This window comes from Gigantopelta aegis, chromosome 8 (assembly GCF_016097555.1).
Source record: "Gigantopelta aegis isolate Gae_Host chromosome 8, Gae_host_genome, whole genome shotgun sequence".
In the NCBI taxonomy this organism is placed as follows: Eukaryota; Metazoa; Mollusca; class Gastropoda; order Neomphalida; family Peltospiridae; genus Gigantopelta; species Gigantopelta aegis.
The window spans coordinates 18,870,140-18,879,708 of record NC_054706.1 but is presented as its reverse complement, the minus strand read 5'-3'; positions in this window follow the sequence as shown (position 1 = coordinate 18,879,708).

Here is a 9,569-nt window from a genome sequence, read left to right as displayed (position 1 = left end):
TCATGCAATTGTTGTTCCTATATTAGTACATGGTTGTGAAATCTGGAGATTTGAAAATATTAATATATTAGAAAGTGTACATATCCAGTCACGATTTTACGAAAACAGTGCCACGTAATTATTGCACTGGGCCTAATTTCACAAAACATCGTAAGCCTAGGTTTGCACGTAAACGTAAATCTACGACTAAAATACAATTTTTATTACTACCATAGTACAACAAATATAGTTTTAAGCACACATATTTAATTGTCTTTTGTCATTAAAATGTTCCATCTTCCGTAAAGATGTAATTTTCCATGTGAAATAGATGTCAAACACATGTAAACGTATGCCTGGTATAACTCCTAGTCGCAGACGTAAACTTACGATGTTTTGTGAACTTGGCCCCAGGTCCCTAAACAAACATTGACATAATTTGCTATAGCTTGTAGACAAGGGTAACCCTTCTGACTTGGTCTTATATTTTTTCTCTGTAATTTTACGTAGTACTTATTTAACGTATAATATATAAAAATGTTTTCTTCACATCTGATAACCATTAAAAAAAAAGAAGAAATAAAAGAATAATAATAAAAAAGGAAACAGTAGGTAAAAGGGAGGGAGAACGCCAAACTCTTAACGAGTTGTGAAATAAATGTAATTGAGAAATGCTTGTTTAAAAGACACAACCATACTATTTCTTCAATGGTTATTTTTTTATTATTTTTGTCCAGTACTCAATTGTAATGAAATATTACCTATTATAATAACATTTTGTAGTATACTGAACACACGAGAATTATATATATATATATATATATATATATGTGTGTGTGTGTGTGTGTGTGTGTGTGTGTATCTATATATGTATGTATCTATCCATCTATGTATTGATGTATGAATATCTATATATTGTATGTATGTCGAGGTTGACTGTTACATACATAGATATTAACGCACTGGCGCAGAGGACAATTAAATCATTTCTGGCCTCACAAATTGTCCCATGCCGTTGCTGGGACTCGAACCTATGACGTCGAATTGCCCGCAAAGTGCTGACTAACCACGATGCGTTCTGAGCTATTTCAAGTACATGTGTACATCCATATCAAAACTATTACTTTTTAATATATCAATTAAGAAAGCTTTTTTTTTTAAATGTGTGTATACGGGAACTTGTCGGCTTTTTTTCAATTACATTCACATAAAATACTATGTATATACTCTTTCAAACTACATATTAGTGGAGGGAAATTCGAAAAAAGAGTGAAACTAATGCATCCAAAACATAATTAGGGTCGGCTCTTTTTTCTAGGTAAGGTCGCGTTCCCGAAAAAATACAAGTTTTATTTTTAGGCCTAGAACAAAACATGTCATTCAATATTTTTGTATTTTATTACATTAAATGTATGACACATTGATCTGACAATATGCAGTGTGCTCAGGTGTCCGGGCTAGATTACGTTTATATAACAATGAACAGAAATCTACATGTAGCAATAAACAATAAAACGAATTCATGCAATATTCGGAGCTTCGATGACGTGACCAGATTAGAAGATTAGACAATGGTTGAAATTGTTCTATGTTACTGGATACCTAAAAACTGAGTTCGTATTTTGATATTTTTTGTATTACAAACAATTTCCACAGACATTCGCTACACAGATGGTGGAGGGGGGGGGGGGGGAGGGGGAGGGATTCCGTTGCAATGGAGTTAGGGAGGTTTGTGTGGACAGTTCCAATTATATATTTGTTCCATGTTTTTGGACAGACAAAGCGAGAGAGAGAGAGAGAGAGAGAGAGAGAGAGAGAGAGAGAGAGAGAGAGAGAAAGAGAGAGAGATGGTGTGTGTGTGGGGGGGGGGAGGGGGACGTGTGTGTTCATAATTATAGATACATACATACACGCATATGTATGCATACAAAAATATACATACATGCATACACTCAAAAACAAACATGCGCACGCACACACACGCTCTGATACACACACGTGTGTGTGTGTGTGTGTGTGTGTGTGTGTGTGTGTGTGTGTGTTTTATTTCGCATATTTCAGTTTATAACAGATCGCGTTGAGTTGCAGAAATTTTATATTTCAGTCAATGAACAAAAATCCCCCAAAAGCTAACTACAGTACTACAGATCGCGAGATATTATCTGCATCTAGGCTACAACATTGTAATTTTTATAACAGATAGCGTCAGCAACAGCAACACTAAATGTTGTTACTGCAGATAGCGTTGTTACTGCAGATCGCTGTCGCTCAAGTCAAACGTTGCACAACACGTTTTGGAATGTTCTGCCACTCATGCTGCAGTGCCGTAAGAAGTTGCGGAAGTGTCTCGGGTGGTGGATTCTTCCGGCGCCCACGCTGATCCAGTGCATCCCATAGATGTTCTATTGGGTTTTAATCCGGCGAACGGGCAGGCCAAGGTAATGTCTGGACGTTGTGGCGCTGCAGAAACTCCTGACTAACACGTGCAACATGTGGTCTAGCATTGTCATGCTGAAACATTCCACTGTTGATGTTCACGTGCGGAATGACTTGATGCTGCAGGATCTCGCCTCGATATCTGATACCCGTTAGTGCATCTGCCACATGCGCAAGAGCCGTCCTACCACCATGATGGATTCCTGCCCACAACATAACACTGCCACCACCAAAACGGTTGACTTGTTGCAGGCAGTTTGGAGCATAAGGTTCCCCTCGACGTCTATAGACACGTGTGCGTCCACCAGCACGTAACAGGAGAAAAGACTCATCTGAGAACAAAACAGTCCTCCACCTGGCACGTGTCCATCTCACCCTCTGCTGGCACCTATGCAGACGCTCCGCTAAGTGACGTGGGGTCAAAACGTTACGTCGCACTGGTCTTCTAGGGAAAATTCTGGAAAATTCTGCTTCCCTCAGTCGATTACGAACTGTCTGGTCAGAAATTCTGCGTAGTCCAGGGATTTGAGTAGCTGTGGTTGTTGCTTTTGTGGTTCAATTTCGAAGATGACACACCCGGATGTAGGCTATTGATCTTGAGCGGCGGTGTTTACTCTGGAACGACCTGACCTTGGCCTGTCATTAACACTTTGAGTGGAGTGGTGTTGTACCGTGCCCATAAAGCAGATATGGTCTGTCTGGAGACGCCAAAGTGCCTTGCCACAGTTTGTTGAGTTGCCCCTGTTTGCAATCTCCCAATGACATTATTGCATTGAGCTGACGTCAATCTTGCCATTATTGCGTTACCTACAGTGTCGTTATGTGGTCTCTTTGAATCACTGCTGATGTGGCCTTTTATGCCCCAGCAACGGAGGGTTCGGCATGCAAAGTTACAGAACTTCATGATGCACGTGCTTCTCTGAGGATTGCGCTTTTGCATTTCAGTACAAACGTTTACTATGGCTACGTTTATGCGAATCGAACGTGTTTGAAAGCGTTTTACATCACCATTCGTTCACTTACTTGACTGTCTTTTCGATGTCTTTGATTCTGTAAAAATAATCCGATAGCATTATTTTTACCAATGTCAAGTTTTATCTCCGTCTGTAGGAGGACTGCCATTATAGAGCGCACCACCACACTCGCCAAAATCCTTGCTACGGCTTCCGTAAACGAACAAGCGCACACAGAACAATATTTCGGGTCGAGATCTAGATCAGTAGGTAGAGCGCTTGCCTGAGATGCTTGTGTCGTAGGATCGAACCTCCTCAGTGGACCCATCCTCTGATTGGGGTTTCCTGCCCCCACCCCCACCCCCACCCCACCCCCCACCCCACCCCACCCCACCCCACCCCCCGATAAAAAGAAAGAAAGTTTATTTTGTTTAACGACACCACAAGAGGACATTGATTTATGAATCATCGGCTATTTGATATCAAACATTTGACCGGCCTCGGTGGCGTTGAGGTTAGGCCATCGGTCTACAGGCTGGTAGGTACTGGGTTCAGATCCCAGTCGAGACATGGGATTTTTAATCCAGATACCGACTCCAAACCCTGAGTGAGTGCTCCGCAAGGCTCAATAAGTAGGTGTAAACCACTTGCACGGACCAGTGATCCATGACTGGTTCAACAAAGGCCATGGTTTGTGCTATCCTGCCTGTGGGAAGTGCAAATAAAAGATCCCTTGCTGCCTGTCGTAAAATCAATGTGCTCCAGTGGCGTCGTTAAATAAAACAAACATTACTTTTTCAAACATTTGGTAATTTTAACATATAGTCTTAGAAAGGAAACCCGCTACATTTTCCCCTTAGCAGCAAGGGAATTTTTATATGCATCATCCCACAGACAGGATAGCACATATCACGGTCTTTGATATACCAGTCGTGGTGCACTGTCTGGAACGAGAAATAGCTCAATGGGTCTCAATCCTAGATCGGTCTCGCATCAGACAAGCGCTGTACCACTGATCTACGCCCTGTCCCCTGATCTATCAAAGGCCGTGGTACGTGCTGTCATCTCTGTGGAAGAGTGCAAATAAAAGATTACTTGCTACTACCAAAAAACCCAAATGTTGCAGGTTTCCTCTAAGACTACGAGTCAAAATTAAGACATGTTTGACAATAGTCGATAATTAATCAATCAATTTGCTATAGTGGTGTCATTAAGTAAACCAAATTTCAACTTTAAAACAATATTTAAAGCAAAGACCTGTTTAGTATTTGACAGCAATATTGCTCAAATTAATGAATTCTTTTTGGTGGATATATATATATATATATATATATATATATATATATATATATATATATATATATATATATATATATATATATATGTGTGTGTGTGTGTGTGTGTGTGTGCGTGTGCGTGTGCGTGCATTAGGGTACATATCCCGTTTCAGCCATGGGTCAACAACTAGTATGTGAAAGGTCATGATACTAGTATGTGATGTAGTCATGTAAATGTAGTTTATATGGTCGATACAGCGGTTTTCTTCTCTACCATTTTTTTAGGGGTTGGGGAGGGGCAGACAGTTTTTTTTGTCCGAATTAAACTAAAGTGCCAGAATCTGGATAACAACATTTATTCATAACTGCTAAACAGCTATATTGGATTGCAAACGAACCCCTACGCATTTTTACATGAATTACAATTATTATTGTGAGTGGAATGATGGGATTACATGGTAAAAAAAATTATTTGTTTGTTTAACGATACCACTAGAGCTCATTGATTTATTAATCATCGGCTATTGGATGTCAAACATATGGTAATTTTGACATAGTATTAGAGAGAAAACACGTTAAATTTTTTCATTGGTAGCAAGGAAAGAAAGAAAGAAATGTTTTATTTAACGATGCATTCAACTCATATTATTTACGGTTATATGGCGTCAGACATATGGTTAAGGACCACACACATATTGAGAGAGGAAAGCCGCTGTCGCCACTTCATGGGCTACTCTTTTCGATTAGTAGCAAGGGATCTTTTATATGCACAATCCCACAGACAAGGTGGTACATACCACGGCCTTTGATATTCCAGTCGTGGTACACTGACTTGGTAGCAAGGTATCTTTTATCCCACAGACAGGATAGCACATACTAGTACAACGACCTTTGATATACCAGTCGTGGTGCACTGGCTGGAACGAGAAATAGCCCAATGGGCCCACCGACGGGAATCAATCCCAGACCGATCGCGCATCCAGCGGGCGCTTTACCACTGGGATACATGGTAAATGGTCTCAACTTTTTGGCCCAGATTTGAGGATTTTTACATCAAAACACAAAAATCAACAAAATAGAGAGGAGAGAAAGTATTTTTACAAACATTTAGGCAACCCCCCTCCCCCCAAACCCCCCCCCCCCCCCACAAAAAACCCCAGTCGGTTGCTGGTCAGACCAAAGTTCCAAAATTGATGCGACGATGCTGCTTTTTAAAAGCATGGGTTGCACAGAAAAGGTGGGTATATTTAATACCGAAAGAAAGAGCATATTTAACTTGAAATAGAATGCACGCCCTATAGTATTTCATGCGAGATGGCATTTTGGTTTCAAATGCGGTTTTACGTCATAGCAACAACAAAAAAAGAGAAAAAAAAGGGTGACGCGCGAATGTCAAAATCGTTGCGCGCACAGACCAGAGACCAGACATTTATTTTATTTGGTCTAATTCTGACTTTATTTGGCACTGAATAGCCATTGTTACGAGCGGAAACGTCTACACGGCTAATGTCCAGCGGTGCGGTAAGAACGTGGTGCTGCATCGCAAGCCATAGCGAACTCTCATTAAACGCCTTTAATTGCGGGTGACATCAATTCCGGAACATTTCCGCATGACGATACGACTTCCATTTGAAATGTAAAAACAAAATGGCGCGAGGCACCGCAGGAAGGAAGTCGGAAACTGGTGGTGACATTCGCCAGAACCGTCGAGAGCACTTTGTCTAGGTTTTAAAATGAATTAGTTCTAAGACGAATGGATGTTTTAAAGGCTCTAATTCAGTGTTCACAAACACAGTAGAAACAAGTACACGTACATGTTGATGATGTTAGAAGATCTAAACGAAACTGAAATGTTCAAAACGATTCACTGTCATCATCCTCCTCCTCCTCCTCCTCATCATAATTACCATTATCAGCATCATCATCCTCATCATCATAATCATCATCATCCATTGCCACAACAAAATATACCACGACCAACACAACCACCATCACCATCATCACCACCACCACAAACAAAACCTACATGATGATGATAATGACGATGATATTCGAGATCACCACAATGGAAACCGCCATCATCATCACCATCACCATCATCGCCACTGCCTCAGCCATAACCATCACTATCACGATAAACATAACCACCACCATCATTCTCATTACCACCATCACAACAACAACCACCGCCATAAAAAGTGCCATCGCCATCGCTATCACCATCGTCATCACCACTATCACTCCCACCGCCACCAAAATCGCCATCATCATCACCATTATTATCATCATCATTGTCACAACCATCACTACCACCACCATCAAAACCGTCACCATCCCCACCATCATCATCATCATCGTCGTCGTCGTCGTCGTCGTCGCCATCACCACCATCACTACCACCACCACCGCCGTCACCATCACCATCATTATCATCATCGTTATCACCACCATCACTACCACTACCACCACCACCAAAACCGCCACCATCACCACCATCATCATCATCATCGTCATCGTCATCATCAACATCACCACCACCACCATCACCATCAAAACCGCCACCATCATAATCATCATCATCATCATCTATATCAGCCTGAAGCCTGATTAGCTGAATGTCAATTAGTATTTCACGCACAGTCAACGAGTCCTCGCTCTCAACTCCCTGACACCGAGTGACGCAAATGGACGTTTAGCGGTTGCAAGTGATTATCACCAGTGACAAAATGTTCCAGTCCAAATCCGATTTATTTCATGTATGGGGAAGGCTGTTTAACGCGATTAAGCCAGATCACGAAATCGATGACAATACGTGCGTACAAAGGACGAAACACGCCGGGCGAAACACGCCATCACGGACAGGACGAGAGAGAGAGACGACTGATTTGTCTTCTCTCACCGAGTCGTCCTGTCCAGTTTAGGGCAGAAACAATGGGGTCGATATTTTAGAATTTATTTTACAGTTTGCTTGACTGGACGATAATAACAAAGAAACCGAAAGAGAACGAAAACGCAAAGCAAAACAAGGAAAAGAACAATAAAAAAAAAAGTGAGAAGGGAAAAAAAAAAAAAAAAAAAAAAAAATCGAAGAAAGGAAGAAAATTAAATGAAAGAAAGAAACGGTAGAAATATTTGTTTATCGACACTTAAGTACATTTGAAACTACGTCTAACATAAATACGGTTATTTGAATACTTGGGGGAGGGGAGGGGGTGGGTGAAGTGGAGAGGGGGATGAGATTTAAGGTTAAAGTCTGTTTTGTTTAAGGACACCACTAGAGCACATTGATTTATTAATAATCGGCTATTGGAGGTCAAACATTTGGTATTTTTGACATAGAGTCTTAAAGGAAACCCTCTACATTTTTTCATTAGTAGCAAGGATCTGTTATATACACCATTCCACAGACCGGATATCACATACCACGGCCTTTGGTATACCAGTCGTGGTGCATTGGCTGGAACGAGAAATAGCCCAATGGGCGACAGACGGGGGTCGATCCCAGACCTATCGCGTATTAGGCAAGCGCTTTACCACTGGGATGAGAGAGACAGAGAAAAAAAAAAAGAGTCAGAGAGATGGAGACAAAAAAAGAGACAAACTTTGAAGAGAGGATGAAAGAAAAAGAGGGTGAGAGGGACAAAAAGAAGACAGCTACACGTAGAGACAGAGAGAAAGAAGAAACAGAGAAAATTTGAGAGAAAGTGAGACGGACAATAAAAAAGAAGAGACAGAGAGAGGTTTGAGAGACGGAATGGAATGGAATAGATGTTTAACGACACCCCAGCACGAGAGACAGCGAAAGAACAGATATACAAAGAGAGAGAGAGAGAGAGAGAGAGAGAGAGAGAGAGAGAGAGAGAGAGAGAGAGAGAGAGAGAGAGAGAGAGAGAGAGAGAGAGACTGTGTGTGTGAGTGTGTGTGTGTGAGAGAGAGAGAGAGAGAGAGAGAGAGAGAGAGAGAGAGAGAGAAGAGAGAGAGAGAGAGAGAAGAAAGAGAGAGAGAGAGAGAGCCCGCTCCCACATTGGGTGGGGTACTGGTGGGGCGTATGCTACGGACCAGTCTATATCTGTCCTAGATACACGCACTAATCGGTTCAAATCACCAGTTCTATTAACAATACATCACGATTTTCATTTCTCCTTCATTTACAAATCAAACTACATAATCGAAGCAACCAAGCCCAGTATAAAGATACCATGTACTGAAAACCGTGACGTAGCGAAAGCGTCAAACGAAGGTGGCTCGGGGTGAATAGCAGACGGCCCAAGTCGATATCGTCTGACCTCTTCTACAAGTTCAAACTATCGAGACAGAGATCTATAATAATGTCTAATGACTAGCATTGTGATTATGCGCAAAGCCAAATCGGAACACTTCGGCCGATTACGTTTTTTTTTCGGTAGCTAACCTCGGATGTGTATGAAGGTTACACACCACTGTTAATTTTAATATATAAATGTACAACTAAAGAGCTAACACTCCCGTTGGTGAGAACACCATTCGTTATTTATATACTAATAAAACATGCGTGTGATACAAATTTAAAGACATGCGACTGGCTGTTCCTAGGTGTCGACACGACCAGCTCGCCACTGCAATAGCATCCAATGAAAAAAAAAAAAAACCCACCCCAAAAAACACACAATTGGAAATCGATAGCTCTGTTACGTCATCGTTAACCTGAAACTGCTTTCTCTATGACACAATACGTTAATTACATGCGCTACGATCCTAAATAGTTATTTATGGAAAAAATGCTTATGTTTTTTTAGGATATGTAACAATAGAATACAACATCTGTGTCCGTTAGATACAGGTTTTTTTACAACTCGTTGTTTAAAAATGCATCCAACTCACTTTCGCTCGTTAGATATGTTTTAAAACAACTCTCGTATGATAAATGCCACCAGACGGCCACTTA